Here is a 25,471-nt window from a genome sequence, read left to right on the forward strand (position 1 = left end):
CACTGAACAACACAGCTGCATCCATAAATGACGGTGAAAGACTGATAAAAAAAATATATAGAACTTCCTGTTGCATCGAGGCTTGTCTTTGGAAATAGAAAGAGTAAACTGGTTTGGGAAGTGGTGTCAAAGTATGATGACTGAGTTCATCGATAATTTTACGATTATCGATATGTATATATATACCGATTAAATTGAAATCAAATAAGGCTATTGCCATTTTATACAATTTAATGTAAATAAAAGTCGTTTGACAGGTATTTGGTCTTCCGATCATATGTTAGTTTTCTTATTTAAACGCATATGTGACAGATATGGCCAAATACTAAATAATTGAATCGGAAAAAGTAACCGCTCTGTGGTGTAATGGTAGCACATTCACCCGGCAAGTGAGAGATCCGGGTTCGACTCCCGGCGGAGCAAGTACTTTTTGCAATTCAATGTTTATTGAAATTTTATATATATATATATATATATATATATATATCATCGATTATTTGTTATATATGATTAATTTTATGCGATGAACTTGACAACTGAGGAAGACGGTAGATTCTATTAGACGAAACTTCGGGTTCTATTTTCGCAAAATTAACGGTTAAACACTCCGATAACTTGTACAGTGTCAGTAATTACAGAATACAGAGTAAGTCACTACACAGTACATCCCTTACCATTTCTATATGTTTACGCCCCCCCCCTGTGCTGATGTGTATTCATAGGTTGAAAAGAAGCCATCGATAGTAGATTAGCCACTACCATCTTATTGACATATTACCAACCTAATAACAGAATGTAAGTTTCCACTTCTCCAAAGCACTTTTTAAATTTATTCATTTACAGTACACAGGTACACTCAGGTAGAATGTGCTCTTACCGTGTAGAGCAAAAAATCATTCGATGAAATAAATAAAAAGAAGTCATAAAAATATTTTTATCAGAAAAAATAAAATTGACATAATTATCAAAACACGTAACGGTAATTAGACATAAAAACTTAAAAAGAACCTGCAGTATTGGAAATGGTGTTTAATGTACAAGTGTATATGTACATCACATTAATTCATTACCTCACATGTGTAATATTAATTACTTGAATGTCCCACGTGCACCTGGTGTAGATCATACAGGTGGTGGCGCTGCCACCGGCTTGACAAAGGAGATCGATATACCAATGCTCCTTCTCAGAGATCAGGTTACTACTGCGATTTAATGACCTACTGCTTTTGAATCATACTCTTTTATTATTTCTTATTGAGGTTGTATCGCTAGTGCAGGTTGTTTGAACAGATCGATATAGTACAAACCCAGACCACTTGACACGTCACTGTACTTCACTGTAACACTTGTTTCTGTTTATGTTCCTTGTTATAATCCACACAGGTGGTAGCGCCAGTGCCAATCTGTCTGAACAGATCGATATAGTAACAAACCCAGACCACTTGACACGTCACTGTACTTCACTGTAACACTTGTTTCTGTTTATGTTCCTTGTTATAATCCACACAGGTGGTATCGCCAGTGCCAGGCTGTCTGAACAGATCGATATAGTACAAACCCAGACCACTTGACACGTCACTGTACTTCACTGTAACACTTGTTTCTGTTTATGTTCCTTGTTATAATCCACACAGGTGGTAGCGCCAGTGCCAGGCTGTCTGAACAGATCGATATAGTACAAACCCAGACCACTTGACACGTCACTGTACTTCACTGTACAACTTGTTTCTGTTTATGTTCCTTTTTATAATCCACACAGGTGGTAGCGCCAGTACCAGGCTGTCTGAACAGATCGATATAGTACAAACCCAGACCACTTGACACGTCACTGTACTTCACTGTAACACTTGTTTCTGTTTATGTTCCTTGTTATAATCCACACAGGTGGTAGCGCCAGTGCCAGGCTGTCTGAACAGATCGATATAGTACAAACCCAGACCACTTGACACGTCACTGTACTTCACTGTAACACTTGTTTCTGTTTATGTTCCTTGTTATAATCCACACAGGTGGTAGCGCCAGTGCCAGGCTGTCTGAACAGATCGATATAGTACAAACCCAGACCACTTGACACGTCACTGTACTTCACTATACAACTTGTTTCTGTTTATGTTCCTTGTTATAATCCACACAGGTGGTGGCGCCAGTGCCAGGTTGTCTGAACAGATCGATATAGTACAAACCCAGACCACTTGACACGTCACTGTACTTCACTATACAACTTGTTTCTGTTTATGTTCCTTGTTATATTCCACACAGGTGGTGGCGCCAGTGCCAGGTTGTCTGAACAGATCGATATAGTACAAACCCAGACCACTTGACACGTCACTGTACTTTACTGTACAACTTGTTTCTGTTTATGTTCCTTGTTATATTCCACACAGGTGGTAGCGCCAGTGCTAGGTTGTCTGAACAGATCGATATAGTACAAACCCTGACCACTTGACACGTCACTGTACTTCACTATACAACTTGTTTCTGTTTATGTTCCTTGTTATAATCCACACAGGTGGTGGCGCCAGTGCCAGATTGTCTAATAGATCGATATAGTACAATCCCAGACCACTTGACACGTCACTGTACTTCACTATACAACTTGCATCTGTTTATGTTCCTTGTTATAAGCCACACAGGTGGTAGTGCCAATGCCAGGTTGCCTGAGTAGATCGATATAGTACAAACCCCAGACTACTTGACACGTCACTGTACTTTACAGCACTCCCTTGTTTCTGTTTATGTTCCTTGTTATAATCCACACAGGTGGTAGCGCCAATGCCAGGTTGCCTGAGGAGATCGATGTAGTACAAAACCAGACCACTTGACACGTCACTGTACTTTACAGTACACCCTTGTTTCTATTTATGTTCCTTGTTATTATCCACACAGGTGGTAGCGCCAATGCCAGGTTGCCTGAGGAGATCGATATAGTACAAAACCAGACCACTTGATACGTCACTGTACTTTACAGTACTCCCTTGTTCCTATTTATGTTCCTTGTTATAATCCACACAGGTGGTAGCGCCAATGCCAGGTTGCTTGATCCAAACTACTTACACGTCACAGTACAGTAACATGATTTGTGTTTCGCTAGCTAATTGATGTACAACTTATACTGTCATCTTTTGAGTCTGTAATGTGTAATTCACTGCACCTACTTTGTACAGTAATATGTCTTGTCTTTTGCTGGTTTATTGGTGTATAATTTATACTGTATTCTCTTGAGACTGTAGTATGTCATGTTCACTGCGCTTATTTGAAGAAGTAACATGATTGCTGTTATTACTATACATAGCAGTCCCATGTGCATATTGATATGTAACTTATACGGTTGTCAACTTTTATCTTCGCAAGCTTAGTTGAAAATATCATCCCTCATTACCACGTCAAATCTCATCACTACACTACACTTCACCACAGTACAACCCATAATACATTACCATTTATATATAATTTTTTCTTCGGAACATACAGGTAGTAACGCTATGGACAGGTTGGGTGGATTGAAACATTAAAACCAATTACCAAGTGATTGCCACCCGTACTACTTATTACTGTTTTATATTCCTTTATAGAGTCCATTCAAGATGTAACGCTCTGGACATATCAATACTGGTAGATCGATATACCAACAACATTTACCACGTCAGGTCACGTCACTACACTTCACCTGTACCACTTATTACTGTTTTATATTCCTTTCTAGAGTCCATTCAAGATGTAACGCTCTGGACATGTCAAGACTGGTAGATCGATATACCAACAACATTTACCCCGTCAGGTCACGTCACTACAGTTTACCAGAACCACTTATTACTGTTTTATATTCCCTTGCTAGAGTTCATTCAATATGTAACGCCTTATATTATATTATATTATATATTACCACTTATTACGGTTTTATCTTCTTTCATGTATTCCATTCAAGATGTAACGAGCTGGACCTGTCAAGTATGGCAGATCGATATAAACCAACATTTAACGTCAGGTCACGTCGCTACACTTCACAATTACCACTTATTACGGTTTTATCTTCTTTCATGTATTCCATTCAAGATGTATCGCTCTGGACATGTCAAGTATGGCAGATCTTTATACCATCAACATTTAACGTCAGGTCACGTGACTACACTTCACCTGTACCACTTATTACAGTTTTAATCTTCCTTTCATGTATTTCATTCAAGATGTAACGAGCTGGACCTGTCAAGTATGGCAGATCGATATACCAACCAACATTTAACGTCAGGTCACGTCGCTACACTTCTCCTGTACCACTTATTACTGTTTTATATTCTTTCATATATTCCATTCAAGATGTAACGCTCTGGACCTGACAAGTATGGCAGATCTTTATACCATCAACATTTAACGTCAGGTCACGTCACTACACTTCTCCTGTACCACTTATTACTGTTTTATCTTCTTTCATGTATTCCATTCAAGATGTAACGATCTGGACCTGTCAAGTATGGCAGATCGATATACCACCAACATTTAACGTCAGGTCATGTCGCTACACTTCACATGTACCACTTATTACAGTTTTATCTTCTTTCATGTATTCCATTCAAGATGTAACGATCTGGACCTATCCAGTAAGGCAGATCGATATAAACCAACATTTAACGTCAGGTCACGTCACTACACTTCTCCTGTACCACTTATTACTGTTTTATATTGTTTCATGTAGTCCATTCAAAATGTAGCGCTCTGGACCTTTCAAGTATGGTAGATTGATATACCACCAACATTTAACGTCAGGTCACGTCGCTACACTTCACAATTACCACTTATTACGGTTTTTATCTTCTTTCATGTATTCCATTCAAGATGTAATGAGCTGGACCTGTCAAGTATGGCAGATCGATATAAACCAACATTTAACGTCAGGTCACGTCGCTACACTTCACAATTACCACTTATTACGGTTTTATCTTCTTTCATGTATTCCATTCAAGATGTAACGATCTGGACCTGTCAAGTATGGCAGATCGATATATATCAACATTTAACGTCAGGTCACGTGACTACACTTACCAGTACCACTTATTACGGTTTTATCTTCTTTCATGTATTCCATTCAAGATGTAACGATCTGGACCTATCCAGTAAGGCAGATCGATATACACCAACATTTAACGTCAGGTCACGTCGCTACACTTCTCCTGTACCACTTATTACAGTTTTATCTTCTTTCATATATTCCATTCAAGATGTAACGATCTGGACCTGTCAAGTATGGCAGATCGATATACCACCAACATTTAACGTCAGGTCACGTCGCTATCACTTATTACGTTATTATCTTCCTTAATATAGTCCATTGATTTGTGACGCTCTGGACATGTCAAATACAGGTATATCGATATATCAACAACATTTTTTACGTCAGGCCACGTCATTACACTTTACCAGTATCACTTATTACCGTTTTGTGTTCTGTTATGTCTTTTATATTAACATTCCTTTTTTTCCAAACACGTAGGGTTGGAGGTCTCTGATGTGTAGAAATTAATACTCGATATGGAAAATTCACTTATTAGATTATTTGTGGTAGATACATTGATATGATCTACTTATAGATATTAAATAACAATTACTCTGCCGCATTATTGCCAAAATATATTAATGCATTAAAATTATATTTGGTGGTTGCCCTTTGGTTCCATTTAAAAAATTGTGCTTAGGAACTTGATCGCTTTATAAACTTATAGTTGCGTCAGCATTTTGACTAGACACTAAACCTGTAGTTGCATAAAGGAAAGATTAAATACAACTAAGAAGGTAGGTAAGTAGGTCTTCACTAAGAATCATTCTAGGACTCAAAAATACTATGATGAAACTGAAAGTTAGACGGAATCTCGCCAAAAACAAAATCTCTACAGTATTAGCCATTTATTAAGACAACTTATAATCACAACAACGTTGTCTCCTCAGAAAGTCATTACCACAACTAATATATGTATTAACCTGGCAAATAAAACATTATCATAAGTTACTCTTTTATTTGTAAATTTACTTTTTTATAAATTCAAAATAGTAGTCTCGCTTGAAAGGGCTAATTTATAAAAAAAAATATATATATTTTACTTGCGGGCAAGGCGCGCGAGGTGGTAAACGGTGAGCTGTCTGTTGGTTACAAACTTAAAAAGGGGAAAGATTACTACGCGTGAAAATTATTTCGCCAGTAATTTAGTTCCAAGAACGTTCCGAAAAATAATCCTAACCAGTAATGAATAACATGATTGCGAAAATATGTAATACATGTAATTGAAATTAACGATACACATTTACCACGTCAGTTCGTTACTATACCTCAACTGTACTTCTTGTTACGGTTTTATATTCCTTTTTGTAGTCCATACAGGCTTAAAGCTCTGATGACGTCACGTCAGATAGATCGATGTACTAAAACTACTTACTACATCAGATCACGTAACTAAACTTCAACCATATTTGATTTGGATAATTAGTATCTAAAATTCACTGAAAATGTCTTGCTGTGTCTGTAATGGCTTTCATTTCCATTCACTAAATTGAAATATGTATTTTATCTGTTGATACTACGCACGCAATGAACTCCTAAAAATGGACTCGTGAACAATTTGTTGTATTCTTTGTTTTTAATTCGTGATTGACGATGGATGATTTGAAGCGATAACAGGATTACCAACATTTGCCAACGTTATACCTGGAAAATGGGAACTCTCCGTAATCCTCTTAGTTTTATCTCACTTACGACACCATGTTACAGAGTACAAATATAATGCACTAAAACCTTTAATGTAGACTTTACGTTTATGACTACATCTGTTCGTATAACAAGCAAAGTTTAGAACATTAAAATTATTGAAAGTGAAAATAGAAATGACAGCCATTATAAATCCAGTATAGCCACAAAGAATTAGATTTTTCGTGATCCCTCACTGGAGTTTTTTTCAATACCTAAATTGTATCCTTTTTTCCATGAGAATAAACCCATGGGAACAAAAACGTTTAGAGAATATTTATATATAAACAACTAAACAGTTCACTGCTCTATTGACTATGGTGTGCAAAAAGTCTACCTGTGTATCTGTTTGTCTGTACGATATATCGAGAGCGAAATGACGTGTACGTTAGGAATTTTGCATAAAGCTTCATTTCAATTTGAGCAAAATTGAGTTATGTGATGGTGCACGTCGCTTCATGGGATTTGGCCGAGCGTTGGCGAACATTTTTATGTTGCTCTTGTGGGTTACCATGGTATGTTGCTCTTGTGGGTTACCATGGTATGTTGCTCTTGTGGGTTACCATGGCCGCAGGAAAACTACAGGACAAATAAAATATGTATAATGAAACTGCGTACAATAATTTGACATTAACATGTTAAAATCTGCGATATTGTAGCACATGTAGCTTAATACAATGAGGTATAGACTTCAAACTGTGCCTGCAACCTTTGCGAAGTCTCTTTCGCGACATGTGGTGTAGCATATTCGTGTCCTGTATTTCAAACGAAAATTTAACAAAAACTAAAAACTTTATACCCAAAAATAAATTCAAATGATTAACTCGGTTGAAACCGGTCTTGGTAGAGAGTATACTATAAATAGTAATATTTGATACTCTCTTTACTCAAATGAATCTTTGTATATAGTCAAGTATATCTTTGCTTTAATAATTATCAATATTTCATTTAATATTTTTACTTAATCAAGTACTCTTTCTTTGAAACAGTATCAGTCATTAATACAAGGTTCTCAACTCGTTCTACTGAGTCAGCATGTATATTTAATCTGAAGTACCATACTTTGAAATTGGCAATTGACTAATTTTATAAAATGTTTCTATCATACTTGTATAATTTCAACTACTTCAAATTGCACAATTCTCTTATTACTAACCTCAATATTTATTATACCTAAGAACTCGAAATTTAAATTTTATTGTTTCATGCTTTTTAGGTATTAGAATTAAAGACAATTCAAGCACTTACTGCTAAACTTGAAAGTTCATTGGAAGCTAAGAAATATTAATAAGTTTCAAATATCTACTACTTAAAAATACATTGAAATTCTTATTTATAATATTTAAATTCACACCTTGTGATACTTGATAAATAATTGTGAAAAATATTAACAATATATAACCCTCATGAACAAGCACAAATTTATTGCTTTTAAAAACACAGAATTGTAATAAATTCGTTTGAATTCCCCACTGACATCCATGAATAGTGCAAATCACGGAACACTTGTCTGCAAACATATTGCTTGTCGGTAGACTGGGTATGGATAAAGTTCCTAAGCAACTGGTTCGCAGATCTTGTAGAAGCAGTCTTGCGATATGTCGATTCTCTGTTCTAACAATCTCATCATTGCAAGGTTCGAAGTGGAAAAATATACATAAATAGTTTTTCTAGCAATTACCAGCAGCTTTGCATGCGATCTTCTATGAAATATCAGGTGTATCTTAAATATAACCTTTGTAAATGACACAAGTAACATCACTGAAAATATAGTCACTCGAAGATATTGCAATATCGTGAAAAATTTTAGAATAATTAAACTTTACGTTTAAAGAGCAATGCTCTAGTACTGTTAAAGTCTTGGAGTGAATAATATTTAAAAGTACGCTTAAGTGTACACAAATTTCTCGAGCATTCTACAATATTAAAATGAATACCTCCAAGAATTTTAGCAAACGTTAACTATTTCAGGTCTTATTGGAGGAATACTAAGGCGGTAGTATTCTTAGAGAAATCCCCTAAGCTGTAATATGATAGAGCCCTACGATTGTTTTAATAGGATGAAGACATATTTAAGGTACATATAAGTTCAGGGTCCGTTGTAAAGTCGTTCAGAGGCTAAGCAAAATTTCCACTGGCTCTACTTCTTCGAGTTTAACACATGAAGAATAATTTCAGGCTCGATTCAGGTATATTACACATGCTACAGTAGCAATCGCTTTTTTGCCATGATAAAAAATAAAATATACAGGGTGTAGCAAAACTCTTTTAGAACAAACCATTAAGATATTGTTCCGTAGATCATAAGGACCTAAAAACTAAATGCAACAAATGGTTTATCTCTTTTTGATTTCCGCCTGTTTGTTTCTTACTTTTGAATGTTTTGTTTAAAAAACCAGTAAAGATATCAAACTCAAATTTGGTGCAAATAGTTTTCATGCACTCTAAAAACTATGAACATTATAAAAAAAATACAAATCTAATTAAAAATATTTTGAAGCCTGAAATCATAAAATGTGGTCAATAAATTGTTAAACATGGTTAATGATGCCGTATACTTGTAAACATTGAACACTTTTTTGCACATTACAAATTATACACATTTTTTCTTTTACTATATAAAATAATCTTTTTGAAAATTAAAAATACAGTTCGGGAATCTAAAGAAGTCTCTCTAGCTGGTTTAAGTAAATATTTACGAAATATTTGAATATTTCCTAATAAACATTATAGAATCTAGTATACTCGTATCTGCTATAAGTTTGTTTTTATCAAATTACAGAGGAAATTAAATTTTACTGTTTTAAGTAAACTTTCATTGGAAATACATTTTACTTAATATAAGATTATTAAAGTGCATTGAAGTACGGTACGAAATCATCCAAAATAGTTCCATTCTTTTTTATGAATCTAATACTAACCCTAATGGAAATTTTTATTGTATTTTTCATTTAGCCCCAAATTTTGACACTGGAAGCGACACATCTCAACAACATTTTTACACATAGCCTGAAGTTTGATAAACATTTGTTCTAAAAACGGGTTCTAGAATTCGATAATGGGAGAACCAGAAATATGTAATGTTAATATAGAATTGTCATGTAGACGGAAAACTTGGCAAATATACATCATTCATGAAGTTTGAAGAAGTAATTTTTGGACATCCTGTATGGATGTAAACTTAAAGTGTAGCACATAAACAATAGTAATAAAGTTCAAAGTAACAGTCTCGCAGAATTGAACTCTGTCGTAAACGAGGGCAGTAAAACTATTTTCATCTAAACAGCGCCTATGCTCCTTCTCATCATAAACGATACATTTTATAGCTTATTTCCATAGAAATGTTTTTCCGGTGAATGTATCGTATAAATAAATGTTATTTAGGTATACACAAAACTATTTTGATGTTATACTTGTATCGTTCACTTACAAAATGTCATTTACTACTAAACAAAACATTTACAAATGTATAAAATTGAATTATACTACTGTAGTCTTCATTCCCCCTACACACACAATTTTGAAGAAACATTATCTAAACGCCTAAATAATATTACAAAATTATTTTAGTGGGAAAAAATATTAATAAATATTTTGTTAAGGAACATATTTGGCACCTGTGTGAGGGTACTTATTCATATCAACGCACATAGTACCATAGAGGTGCATATTCTAAAAATTTATTGGCAGCGATATATTTAACTTTTTTTAATTTTTAAGAGTTTTTTTACATGACATGACTTTTGAAATTAAAGTTATCTATCCGAAAGCATTTTTGTAAAAGTTCAAATGTCTAGAATAGACAAACGCTTATATTTTTAACATTGCAGATTATGTATTTTTATTTTATTATAATCTGAAATTAAACACAAAGTTACGGACTTTCGATATTTTCAATTTCTTTATAATTCAGAATTGTAATCTATAAAAATTACGACTTATATGTAATTGTGTGAATTTATATATTTATTTTTGTGAATTGATTTTGGCAAGCGCCATCAATGAATCAAGGTAAAGAAGTTAAAGCGAGCAATATAAAGCAAAGTTAATGAGTTAAATATTAAGGTAAAGAAGTTAAAGCGAGCAATATAAAGCAAAGTTAATGAGTTAAATATTAAGGTAAAGAAGTTAAAGCGAGCAATATAAAGCAAAGTTAATGAGTTAAATATTAAGGTAAAGAAGTTAAAGCGAGCAATATAAAGCAAAGTTAATGAGTTAAATATTTTATTAGAATACTTTTTTAGTGTTTGACATTATTGTGAGATATTAGTTTTAACAGACGACGTTTTTTACGAAAACAAATTATTAAGTAGGGATTGAAAGGATAAAAGAAAACAATTAAAATTTATTAATAAGATTATTATATATTTTACAAAAACTTATTACACTTCTTTTGAAATATCGTTTACATTTTGTTATTATCGTAGTAAAATATTTATCTTCTTAACTTTCTGAAAGGTCTTGTAAAAGTAATGTACCGATGGCAGTAAATCAGGGTAGTCCAAACAACACTTCCAGCCAATCTGTACTTTTCACTTTCTGAAAGTGAAAGAACGGCTAAGTAAAGTATTTACTAAGTAAAGGAAGAAATTACTGTGAAGTTTTTCATCATTCATTTGAAGAAATATAGTTTTGTAGATAGGAGTGACTCATTAATCTAAAGTAAATGTTGGGTACTTAAAAAACTTTTTTTATTATACACTACGCAAACAAATTTATACGAATTCTAGTACGTAATAGAAGTGCATAAATAATTAAAATATTATGTGTTGTTGTTCAAATTACATTACTAAAATCTTTCATTTCACTGCATGCTACATTATGTTTTGTAATAGAAACCCTTTAAAACTTGGGACATTATGAGTGTATTTCCGAATTCCATCTGTGTGACATCAAAATATAAGCTCTAATGGAGAAAATAGTTATTCTTTCATATAAAACACCTCTTCCATGTAGTTCGCCTAATGTACAATAGGTCATAATAACATAGCTATGGTAGGAAGGGTTGATTGAATATGTATATTGAGTTTAGTTCCAGTCCATCTTATTCTTAGTGTAGCGTCTAATATCTGACGTTATCACATAAATGAGTTCTGAAAACTGGAGTCATATGCGTCCTGAGAGATACAAAATACGTCGGCGGCGAAGAAGCTCAAAGTGAACTCGTCACATCGTTTCGACGTCAGAGACACCCAGACTATAAAACATAGTGTAATGTAAGTGAAATGGGATTCTCATTGTCTCGTCAGGGCCATAGGTAAGTCAGATTCCAGACGCTACACTTAGAGGAAGGTGAACTGGTGAGAAACTTAATATTCACAAGTCATGATAAATGTATAGGGTTTATATACTAAGTGTCACAAAAGTTAGCATCCTAGCAAGTTTCGATTCGCTGTTACCAGCACCTAGATGACGCATTTGTGATGCTTGAATTGTTCGTGACACTTGACTCAAATTTATAATTACAATACGAATTAAAATCTGAATTAAGCATTAATCAAATTAATGCTAATTAATGAATTAATTAATGATTTTTATCCTAATGGTCAGCATATATTATATAATTGAAGACTCTTGGAGCAATTGGTATTGTTCTAAAACTACTATTTGGTATTAATATCACTCTTCCAGTATTATCTTATAGTACTAAAAATGAAATAATATTGCAAGAGTTCAGTTAAGTTCAAATGTTATAAAATATATTACATTTCATTTTAATTCAAAATTACAACAAAGTCTGACAATAATGTTTTCCTTATTTTATTTATAGACTAAATTAAGCTTAGCTCTCAATTCTAATATGATTACTATAAGCACTGTCAATATATAATGATCTCTCCTTATCTACGGAGAAGGTTTATACGATATGCCCATTGATGTAACTCGCCCCCAGGCTGCGCTGCAAAAGATACAGGTTTTTCAAGCGCCTGCACATTATAAACTGCAATTATGAAACAATTACGTATATTAAATAGCCAAACAACACTTGAAGGCGCTAAGTTATGGTGTATATTTATCTGTGAAATAAAATTTCTGGTTGAACTTAAAGCTTTTAAGAGTGTTAGGCAACTTTATAATAAAGTACATGTACGTGTACAATGGCTATAAACATACTTTTTTGACAGATTTTATTGATCAAGTTAACAAGGCAAACTCTACATCGGCGTTGGAAATATAATTCACTCGAACCAGAAATGCTCGTACAAGGGCAAAGCTTTCGAAAAGTGTGCGAAGCCGCGGGAAACAGCTAGTATACTATAAAAGAAAAGTAGTAAACGGAAATATAGAACACGAAGGAATGTATGATTGTAAATTGTATGTAATTTTGTTTGCAAATTTTCACCTAATAAGTTATCTGGTAAAGTTTGACATACACTAACGTCTCCTTGTAGCTAGTTGAGCGTTCCTCATCTAAACAAAAGACTGTTATCCTTCTTTTCATTGAAAATGTGGCAAACCATGTCTAATTCAGAGAAGCATGGCGCCTGAAATGTGAAAAACTCGATATTGTCTGCTTAGAAAATTCTGTTTTCATTAAATGAAAAACGAAAAAAAAACGAATTTTATAGCTGGAATAATACAATTAGGTTTTAGTTTTCCCTCAAAGGAATTAAGATTATTAACTCTTTTCCAGGAAGCACTTTCACAACCCTGACTTCAAACACGGTTTTTCCGAAATGTTGTTCATATAAAAACGTCAAGGACAAGGGATTTAAAATTTTTCACAGCATGAGTGAATGATGTTTTAGCCTGATACAGTGCATTGGAAATATACCCAATCTGGTCGAGATACAAATATACACTCTCTACGGATATGAATTGGACATAAATGACAATCAATTGGACCAGCACTATAGTTTAAAGGGACAACTAACACCAAAAGGATTGTATATATTTAAAATTTTACAGATATATTATGAAAACAAACAATTTAAAGAAACCCTGGACAGAAGCTATAATACTAGGCATTTGGCTAAGCACAAAATACACACCCCAAGGACAGACTATGGGCGCAGGCTACCAGAATATATCAACTAGAACCGAATCTATTTAATCAACTGCCTAGTGAAATAGAAAATTTACCAAATCTAAAGAAGTTTAAATCGGCAGCCTACATTTGGTTAAGTACAACTAGACCTCTATATCAACTATAAAGACAAAACTTGCCATTTGTAGATGTCATAGGAATAGGCCTAGCCTGGCCCAATCTCCACTAGCCTGCACTGACATTCCACTACACCGCACAACACACAAAACTATTTTCATTACTCAGATTCACTCTCACTGTACTAGACTGTTGTTTATTCAAACTACTTTATCCACTGACCACGAAAAAGCCACTAAACCCAAATTACTCAGTGAGCAAACATATAACATAAACATAACCCAAAAACAAAACATAAACCTAACTACGATTAGCAGAAACTGTTTCGACCAGACGACACTACTGCACACAACTGGAGACAGACAAAGAGGAACAAAATCAGACATGTATGCACGTATAACACAGCACTGAACTCCTAGAAGAATATATTGTTATTATTATTAGAAAAATCGTTTTCAAATATATAACCATGTTATTGTAATTTATATTGTTTTTCGTTATGTAATCGTTATATTATTATTTTATTGTTATTGTTATATTAAGTTCTAACCGTATTCATACAATTGCCAAATGTAAATAGAAACATGATGCCTGCCCTAAACCGCAAATAAATCATCATTAGTATTTTAATTTAGTAAATTGATTTAAGCGATACAACTTATTAAAGAAATTATTACCAGTAGAAGTGGAACAGTAGAAGTAAGGAAATATCGCTGGACCTCGCCGACAAGTTTTATTTATGTAACTTGGCGAGGCCAAACTGTATAAAACAATGTAATTGAATAAATAAATTAAAAATAAATAAATAAATACACAAGTAAGCGTTAACTACAAAATAGGAATAATATTGCGCAGCAGGAAAGCTAACTTAAAACATTTTGTAATATGTACAAAAGTACTAATTACAAACATTAATATCGTCAGTGACTGATAATTTTGTGAAAACGTATTTATAATACCTAGGGCATTGCCTTTTGATCATGAACTACGGAAATTTCAGAAGACAAATTTTTCTGATTTCGAAACAATCCCTCAAACATCGGCCTCAGGCTGTGTAACATAAGGAGAGTTGGCTGGATAAGGAAAGTTTGTTATAAGGAAGATGAGGCAGTTACCAAAAGTTTCTTGACAGCAACTGCTTCACTATGTTGCGCCATCTTGCTGGAACCATTGTGAACGAAGGTTACATGCATCACTAAATCTCCTGAGGGCTCCTATTAAACGATAAAGAATGACTACTGACTAGCCCTGATTTACAATGAGAAGGTTTCTATTGCTGTCTTCAACAAAGTACGGATCAGTTATGTTTCTCCCTGATCCGGCGCACCCAAAGTTCACATGCTTATTATGCTTGGGCTATCTACAACACGTACGGATTGTCAAATCCAAGAAAATGCGTTGTATACTTGATTATGAATCGTTGAAGTGCACATGACAATCATCTGAAAATCATGCATTTTCTCAGAAACTTAGGTTCACCATAGCGAATTGCCAACATTGAAGCGCAGAATTTAACTCAGAATTTTTTGTTCAAGGTGCAAATGTTGCCCAGTATGAATCTCGTTAGAAAATCACTAATGTCTTTGAACATAATTCTAAACGATGTATTGCTTATATTTAGTTTAAGAGATGTTCGGTTTAGGCTTCTTTTTTGGTTACCGCTATATTTGCTGCAGTAATATCTCTTCCTTAGATTTCAGTTTTACGGATAGTAGTAGATGAGCCATTTTGCTGTGTGAAAACACTAACTGTTCTCAGAATCTTATGGTCAGAACAATACTAGACGGGGTTTTTGAGAAGACTTTACTGAAATGTAATGCGGTGTGTGACAAACTTAGCCCACCAGCACTCAAAGTACTTTCGTATGAGTGAAAATAATGCTCAACGAAACAAGCTATCTCTGTAGTAGTTAGCAAAATGTCAGCAAAAATTAACTTCACGTGAGAAACAAATGACAAACACAAAGGTGTAACAACAATGAACTGTTGACACAGCTGATTAAGAAACAAACTAGTGATGATACAGTTTCAGTAACGTTTATTTTGGCGCATGCAGTACACGTTTGGTACATTGTTTTATATGCCAATCCATTGATACAAGCATGATTAATTTTCAATTTACTTGTGAAAAACATGAAATCGCATTGACTGTATTTGGTGCAATATTGTATAACCTTTTCCGTCCTGTATGAGGCGGTGTGTTATATTTTACGTGAATTTTTTTTTATTTATTACTGGTTATGTTTACCTAAATAAACATTTTATCCAGGAAAAATTTACCTTTCATATTCTGAAATGCTCTATTAATAAAGTTGGAGACCATCAGTCCATTAGCTTTTTTATCTATGGTATATTGTTTGTATATCAGTTCTTTTGATAAAATAAAAATTTAATATTTGTCTTCTTTCCTCGTGGAGAAAAATTGAAATTTTGATAATATTCTTCTAATTAACAAGGGTCCCATTAGTAGTCGTTTCATACTGAACTTTTAATTTTATAATTGCCAAAATAAACAATTGTTCAGATACCAATATAATGAACCAAAGTAGCCTATTTCATTAAACAACGATTAAAAATCCTCCATAAATTGTATGGATCATGTGCGCAAGTAACAAATTACTTTGATTTTTCATGGGTTTGTAAAACTTTCGGCTCACCACCGTGGGGATGTAATAAACACAGTAAAGAGCATATGTGAAGCATGAGGTGGTTAACCTTGCGGTATGATTACGACCCAATCTGGTTGTACCGCAGAGCTTATTACCGCTGAATAATTTAGAACTGTGACCACCGTTATTGTCATCAATACCCCTTGTGATATTTCCAAATTATTGTTTAATATTTCAGATTTTAATATAAGTTTCAATGTATTAGACAGCAAACTATTAGGTTGCTTGATATTGTTGTTACTAGTTTAAAAATTACTAATCATTTTATTTCGTAATTTTCCTGAAGTATGCGTGTTCTTCATATCGCATAAATGTCAAAGTCAAGAATTACAAAATGAAAACCCAAGCATCCCAGAGGGTTAAGAGTGCATAAAATCATGTTGTAAAATGAAAGCCTACGTAAAATAATGCCAAATACTTTTGATGTATTATGTATGTGTAAGCTATGGAAAATAATTCCGTAGTTTATTGCACTTCAGTAAATATACACAGTAATTAAGCTATTTAATGTGTTTTCTTCTTCACACTATGAACTTATGTCCATAGGTGAACTCTAAATTTTATCCAAATATAAAATTGTAAACTAATTTTAAACTGAAACTTCACAATTATAATTTTGATTAGGTCGTTTGATAAAGTAATATAAAATTATATTATTTATAGAAATTGCATTTTTGGTTAAAAATCTGGCTATTACATATTATGTATGTGTTAAAATAATATTTAGAACCTCTTAAAACTCTTAAGGTATTCATTCTCATAAGATCGATAGTATATTTTACAAAGAATCTGTAAGGATATTCCAAACAAATGTCCTTAAACTTTAATTTATGTGAGTAAAAGTTCAGAAACAATGTATTTGTAATCGCACATTCATTCAAGGCAATAGTTAAATCTATTCAAGTAGGTGTTTAGGATAGTCTGTTAATTAAGGCTTTGGCTTGTAGAGTATACGCACCAGTATGTAAAAACTTTGAAATTTCATCACAAAAACTTGTTTACGTTTCATCATGCATTGGGACTAATACGCTAAAGAAAATTGTAATATGTGTTTTTATAACTTAGGTATAGACATAAGTTCGATTTCGATTTGATTTGATTTATCTAGACATTCAAGGGGAGAAACTTAACTTACTGAATTTGAAATGTGTTATTTATTATTTGAAATAGTCTTATGTTTAATAATAATAACAGTAATTCAAAATATTCTGGTGTTTGTAATAATTATAACTAAGATCAGTGAGGTGAATTTGAATTTGGACTTTGGGAATTTGAATTTCAAAGAATCTAAATGTTTTGCATTTATTGACTTTATCCATTTTAGTTTTTGAATTGTTCGTACTGCTTGGCAAAAATATGGCTGGTACACTAAAGTTTTATTTTCTAACAATACACATAGATATATTTATTCATAATTTTTACACGTGTCACTTGAAATGAAGGAAGCTAGGCTTCTTACATCCAATAACCACAAGTTGCACGACCATTGACCGACACTAGAGTGAAGTATAGCCATTAGAATCCCAAGCGGGCGCAGGCGGCGAGGGGTGGGAGTGGAGTCGCCATTCACCTGGCGGGTCTCCGTACATCGACAGACCGGTGTGCGCCTGCCCAAGCCGGGACGAGACACTCCGTCAGTTCTCCGCGAGTGGTCGTGCTGCTAGGCACCGTCACAGGGACTTCCACCTGACAGGATACTGCCTACAGGTACCTACTACCTCACTCTACCTGTAGTGTCTCTCTGATCAGGTCAGGGACCTGTGAATGTACCCCAATACACTGTAATACAAATTTCCACAATACACACACACACACACACACACACAGGGATAATTAAACCCGCTCGTTCTGCAAGTCTGAAATTTTCAACTATCACTGCGGTAGGAGCTGACAATACAAGATGTGTGATGGGAATATACAGGACAGGTGAAGGGAACGATGGGATGGAAGGGAAGCATACAGGTCCGGGCTTTGATTCTACAGGTGGCCTGGCCGGCCACCCTCAGAGCATAGCTGGCTCGCGCAGCCAGCCACTGTAAATTACATTCATTATTTACTCTACCCCGTCTCTATCGTTAGGCTCTCCGATTTATTTTCATTTATAAAACTTTAATTTGGTAACCGATCTCTTACTTAACTAGCTTAACTCGATACTATACGAAAATATTACTACAATTTTAAACGTTTATTTCATTTCTATGTTACTAATTACAAATAGGAAAAAAATACTTTTAACGCGTATTATAATAAAATATTGATCTTTTATTTTGAAGAACTAGCGCAATCAAATATCTGTCATTTTTGTCTTTTATATTTGTTATCATTCACTCTATTTTTTATCAAAGCAATTAGTCTCAAAATTACTTATAAATGAATTTAATATTTATTTAGTTTCTTAAAAATTTCCATAGAGCCTAATGTTTCTTTTTCAATGCATACTGAGTTAATTGTACTTACTAAGGCGCCCAAATAGTGTTTTTTTTAATACTTAACATTGTGTAAAGTTTTTGGAAATACGAAAATTATTATATGAACTCGTAATATGATGGCTTTAATATGATGATTGATGGTTCAATCTTATATGTTGTATATGTAATGCATAAAAGATTGGTTTACTACTGGAAAATAAACCAAGTAATATTGTTTTGAATAATAATAAAGAAACTCAGTTGTAATAATAAAAAAAAAACAACCAGACAATCAGTTCTTGTCGTTGTTAAAAAAACTGTGATTTAGTATAAAAACCAGTGTAATGATTTTTAAAGACAAAACTTTGGCCCAGTAAGAAACGTATAGTCAAGTAAAATAGTATTGCTTTTTAAAACTGTTATAAGACGTTTTATGAACGGAATCTGTATTTTTAAAGTCTTTAAGTGGTAAAAAAATTAAGCTGATATAATATGTGTGAATTAATAAAATTTAAAAGTAAATAAATAATTCATTTATCCTACGTAAAATAACATTATTTGATTGTTATTCTATTTATGCTCACATGCATTTTCCACACACATTCACTGTTAAAATATTATGAAGAAGATTGAAAATCGTATTGTTAAATTTTTGTAAAAGCATTGATTTTATATATAGTACTTACGATTTGTAAGAAAAACTAAAGCAAACGGGTGTACGTCCAAAACAAAAATATAAAACTCAAAATAAATAGATGAGTGGTAAGAATAAAAATTTAAAATGTTTTGGTTTAATTTCACTTATTATAATGTAAACTTAAATGAAAATAACATAAGTACGTAAATGGAGGATATTAATTATTAACATAGATTTATAATCACACTTATCTTGTATGTGGGTGCAAATCTGGCACTTTTTTGTTATATATAAAAAAATTGAAAGTTATATACCAAATAGAAATTTGCTAAAAACTAATTGCTATTTATGAAAATTTATAAGAAATCTGATAAAACATATTATTTGTTGTTTTTAGAAAGGTTTTAGAAAGGAGGACCCATGCAGTGTTTGTACTGTAATGACGCATAAATAATTAAAGTGTTTTTTTTTTTTTTTTTATTTTTTTTTTTATTTCAAATAACTATCAAAACTTGTAAAACATTGAAAAGGTCCAAAGTTACTCCAAATTTGATATGGCGTCAAAACCATAGCATTAAATTCCAAAAATATAGACGAATTATAAATATAATTTTGGTTATAAAAATGTTGGCCCAAACGTGAATGCCCTTAACAGTGAAGATTTGAATTAAAAAGAGTTAAACTAAAAAAAAATCAGAAACATGAATAATATACTATAAGCATGCTTAGCTAAGTAAGCTTGCCGTCTATCATTTGTTATAGTTTGTTTCAAATTGTGTCCGAGCTTTGTAGTAAGTAACTTGTATTTACCAACTCCTTGGCAAGTACAATAATTCAAATCAATACTTAACAAAGCATTGAATACGGCTTTAAGGCTTTTCTTAAATTTTATAAATATAACACCCTTGATGTCTTAATATACAATAAAAGTATTATACAATTAAAGAAATACTACTTAGAAGAAATTATTTTTAGACGAAATTTAAGAAACAATTTTTTTTTTAGTTGTAATAATTTAATACCAGGTTTTCCTAATTTGATTTACGTGGGATTTTTAATTTTAATGGAATCATTATCCCAAACTAGACTAATGTGGTAACATTAAAACATACCTGCAATATTGAGATACAGATAGTAAAGGTTGTTAAAAATCGAGAAGTAATTAATTCTTAGCAAAATATTATTACTAGTAATATTTAATACTAGCACGATTCGAGATTATGTTATCTTATTTATTATATAAAATAATCATCATTGATCCTAAGTGGACATTTACAACCTTTCAGATATGATTACGTTTAATTTATTCATCATAGAAAATACCCAAATTGTTATAATTTTGCTTGACGCATTTTCACCGTTAGGCAACTGAGTAGACTACTAAGATATTTAAAGACATTAAAGTCCTGACTTTATTAAGGATTACAATCTATTAAATATAATAGAAACTTACAATTAAAATTTAATTGTGAGATTTAAAACAAGAATTAATATTAAGACGCAACTGAAGTATTAGTTGAGTTATAAATGTTTGTTTACCGTCCATCTCCAAAGGTACGGTATTTAAAGCTTACACAACATTAAAACCTTCGAAGCTGCACAGTTTAATTAAAAAGGTTGTAAAAGACAAAGGTAATGGGTTTCCACGATAATTATTTTCTGAAATATTTATGAGAGCATTTTGTAGTAAATATTTAATTGCTCTTAATTAACTATTCTTAAAGTAAGACCGAATGGTAGAGTTCCACAAAATTGAGTCGTACAGTATGTTTTGTGCTTATAATAATAATAATTATCTAAATTTCGTAGGGGCGATTAAAAATTGAATTGAATCCGGCAAAAGAGTAAATTAGGGAAATACGTCATATAAATTATGTTGTAAAGACATAAAATACTTCATACTGATCAAAACAAAGGGTTTTCGTTGTTACTTTTGATTTTCAAAAAATTCAAGAATGTTCTATCCCAGTGACACATCATGACATTATCAATAGAATAAAAAGCCTTTGAAACTAGGAGGCGTTTTAGAAGAGTTTAAAATTCTTTCATCATTGAGTTGTTTGATAACATCGGGAGCCTATTGATTGGTCTGACACCAACTTGTGACGGCAAGCGTTCAAAGCTATCGTTCTGTGTTGTTAGATTTGAAAGCTGTCCCTGCCTCTTTTTCTGTACTGGTAATACAGAATAATAATCTCTGCCCTGTACCAACTAAAATTTTAGTGGACAGAAAAAAATAGGAACTCAATAATATGGGGAAAAATTAAAGGCAGTAATTAAAACTCCCTAAAGGCCTCTTTAGGCCAACCTCTGTCGGTTTGATATCAATAAAATAAATTGAAGATATCGAGGATAGAAATAAACATTTATACATTTTTTACTAACGATATATTAACTCTTTATATATAAACTTGTCCTATAGGTTCTGAAGTGCTTAAACCTTTTAAAAAGGATCAAACTTATTGTGGTTAACACAATGAATTTATATGGATTCCAATAAAATGATGATTCATTCATACCAAATCAGGTATTTTTTTAAATAGAAAGTAATAAAAAATCTCTGGTATGATGTACACGATTTTAAATCATTCGTAAGAATCCATAGAGAAATTTTCCTCTAAAACCATTGAAAAGCTTATAATGATATTTAAAACTAAAAAAACTCGTTTTATTAGTATTCATAAGTCCACTGTATGGGATTGTAAAAAAATAAAAATTCCATTAGGAACCACGATAAACAATTTAATAATGCCTTCTAGTTCGTGGCTATTGTCGAAACGTTTTACAAAGAAATAACTCAATACTCTCTATTGCTTATTTTACTATTCTAGTAATACATTAGATTTCAATGAAAAGAGGTTTCACGAACACCAGTAAGAAGCGTCCGATTAGGAATTTGCCAAGTGTCAAAATCTCTGGTTTTACTTAGATGAAACATATGAGAACATCTTCTGATATTTAGGAATTTAAAATAATATTATAAATGCAAAAGAGTTAAACAGATTTGAAGAACCTTAACCTGTCATTTTTATTGACACGTACCGTATATTTCTCCCGATAAATATATGTCACGAATCATTTTTACGAGGAAAAGATACCAGCAATGTTTGAAAAGCATTTGCATGCTGGACGGAATGATAATTTTCAGAGGTATAGTGGGAGAACACTATAAAATGCACACTATAACGTTAACATAAGTAGGGTCAGTTGGACAGAAAATATAGTGGATTTAGGTAACTTGATTAAAACAGTAATGGGTGGGCGGAATTGGTATTATTCTTCCTGCAATAATTTTAAATGATGCAAACTAAGTCCTTGGATGGAATTAAATCTTGTAATGAGTCCAGGTGAGTCGTGAGTAGAAAAATTAACTAGACACAATATCTTACACACACACACACACACACACACACACACACACACACACACACACACACACACACACACACACACACACACACACACACACACACACACACACACACACACACACACACACACACACACACACACACACACACACACACACACACACACACACACACACACACACACACACACACACACACACACACACACACACACACACACACACACACACACGCACGCACACACGCACACGCACGCGCGCGCACACACACACACACACACACATATATTACTGTGTTATGTATATATTATATAATACTGTGACTAATTTGGGTTCTTAATGGCTTACACTACTCCTAAAACTGAACGTAATCATTGGTATTCATAGATCTTCAAAAGGATTTTTTTTGTTTTAAACCTTATCTCTGAACATACATTAACTAGAAGTTATTTCCATATCTTGTTCATCGTTTGTGCATATCTGGCTCATAGATAAATACAAATTACTACCAATCTCTCAAGTTGGTAGATTTGGGAGCAAGAATAGTTATCAAGCTGACTTAATGAATACAATCAGTGGAAAAATCCCAAATCCCTAATATAGAAATTCCACAATCCCGACTACTGACGTGAGATAGGCAAGGATTGTAGTAGTTTTTGTCTATTTTATAATTAATTATAATATTCAATAAAATATAGAAACAAGTTATAGACTTGGTATAGTTCACGGTTTTGTCGTTAGTGATACAAACACTTGAGGGAAAATATTAACTAGTGTTTGTGGTGGTTGCCTTACACAAGGATTTGCAGAAACTGCTAGCACAAAAAGTAATCGCTACTGACAATGCTTGTAGAAAAATACGAATATTGTCCGCAGCTGCCCTCATTAATGATTAAATCTTAATGTATACCTCGAAATCGTAATACTTGTACTTTTTAACATGTTTCTTTATTTGCGGCAGTAATAGTTACATGGTTGTGAAAGTAATAACATATATATGAGAAATAATGTAAACTTCGTTAATAATTATAAATTTAAGATTGAAAGATCTAAACATTGAAATTACCTTAATATTTAAATAGTATATTTATTCAGTTGTGTATTTATAAAACCGCATATATATAATACTGTCTTCAAAACTCACATCTTGTATAAGTTCACAAACAAATTGGACTAGAAAGGAAAGTATCTTGGGGAGATTAGTTTTATACACACAAAATAACGTTTTTGGCTTGTTAGAAAACAACATTATTTTGGAGTCAACGTTGGAAGAGTTGTGTCCAGTTAACTTTAGAATTAACACATTTTTTGTTTACCTACAGAATCAGTTGCACTATATTTGAAATAGTTCCTCAAATTCTAAATTCCAACTCAATCCTAAAAAATTCAAGAAATATTTTAATCCTATATTCTTTCTGCTATACATTCAATAATAAAATCTAAAACTCCTATCTGATAACTTACAGTGAGTTATTTTGCCGATATTAGTGCATGATCTACAAAAAGGGAGTTACATTTACTATTAATCCCAATTAATTCATCAATAATGTTTAATAGGGCGTTTTCAGACCAGGCTTATCGGCTTTGGAACGCTATTGTGCATCTTATTTGCTCCGAGACGAGAATGAGGAACTTGTTGCTGGGGGGCGGTTGGTAGTGCATATGGTCAGGCAGTTTGTTTAGAATGAATGAGTTCAGGTGAATTTCTTCTTAATTTTCTTTTTTATTGGTATTTTGTTCTTGTAATTATTTGAATAATTCAAATGTAGTTTCAATTTTACATTGTGATTTTTTTATTTGTTTAAAAAAAGGAGAGGCCGATCCCCTTTTAAGCTTTATTCTGTCCGTCCTCATGGGCCAGTGGCCTGTGCGAGGATCTTATCAAACAGAATAAGGGGGAGAGTCGATACAGTACGAGGTTGATGGTACTGATAAAAAGTGCAACGGTCACAGACAGGATTTGAACCTGCGCTATCTCTAACTCAGACCCAAAGTCCAACGACTTAGACCGCTCAAACTAACGACTACTGAGATTTGTATTTTATATAAGCTTAAGAATGTTGTTATTATTAATTACAAGAATTACATGTCAATAATTTACATTCTTCCATAAGAATCATAAATTGGTTATAACATGAGGTTGAGTGGTAGAGAGGGAGGGCCTGATAAATGTCGCTTTCACTCGTATCCGTGGGAGTTTGCACTAATCATGTCATAGAACCTGAGGACCAAACAAACTGCATATCATTAATCCAGTGTCACTCCTTATGATACCTAACATTTTAATTTACCCATTTATAAAAATTTTTTAAACTAAATATTTTAGTTAAAATCTTATATCGTCTCAAAGTTTTTGAAACGCCAAGTTTTTGTTACTTGTAATTCAACACATAATGACTGTAATGTTTATCATCTTTTAATTGTTCGTTCTGATTTGGATTCCATCACTCTGGATAACTTCAAGTCACTGGATTCTTCTCGCCCCTAATAACACTTGCCTTTACAGTCTTGAGTACCCTAGCTAAAACTATGTCTGAGAATGTTGATGTATTA

General features: G+C 32.9%; 1 protein-coding gene across 1 annotated transcript in view; it reads left to right on the forward strand.

The window, feature by feature from the left end:
• Positions 1 to 18,140: 18,140 nt before the first annotated feature.
• The window catches only part of LOC124355986, a 76,706-nt gene continuing 69,375 nt past the window's right edge, over positions 18,141 to 25,471 (forward strand). The window contains exon 1 of the mRNA XM_046807134.1: positions 18,141 to 18,210. The gene's annotated coding sequence lies outside the window, so the exon portion shown is untranslated. The remainder of the gene's footprint in view (positions 18,211 to 25,471) is intronic.

Source organism: Homalodisca vitripennis, chromosome 2 (assembly GCF_021130785.1).
Source record: "Homalodisca vitripennis isolate AUS2020 chromosome 2, UT_GWSS_2.1, whole genome shotgun sequence".
Classification (NCBI taxonomy): Eukaryota; Metazoa; Arthropoda; class Insecta; order Hemiptera; family Cicadellidae; genus Homalodisca; species Homalodisca vitripennis.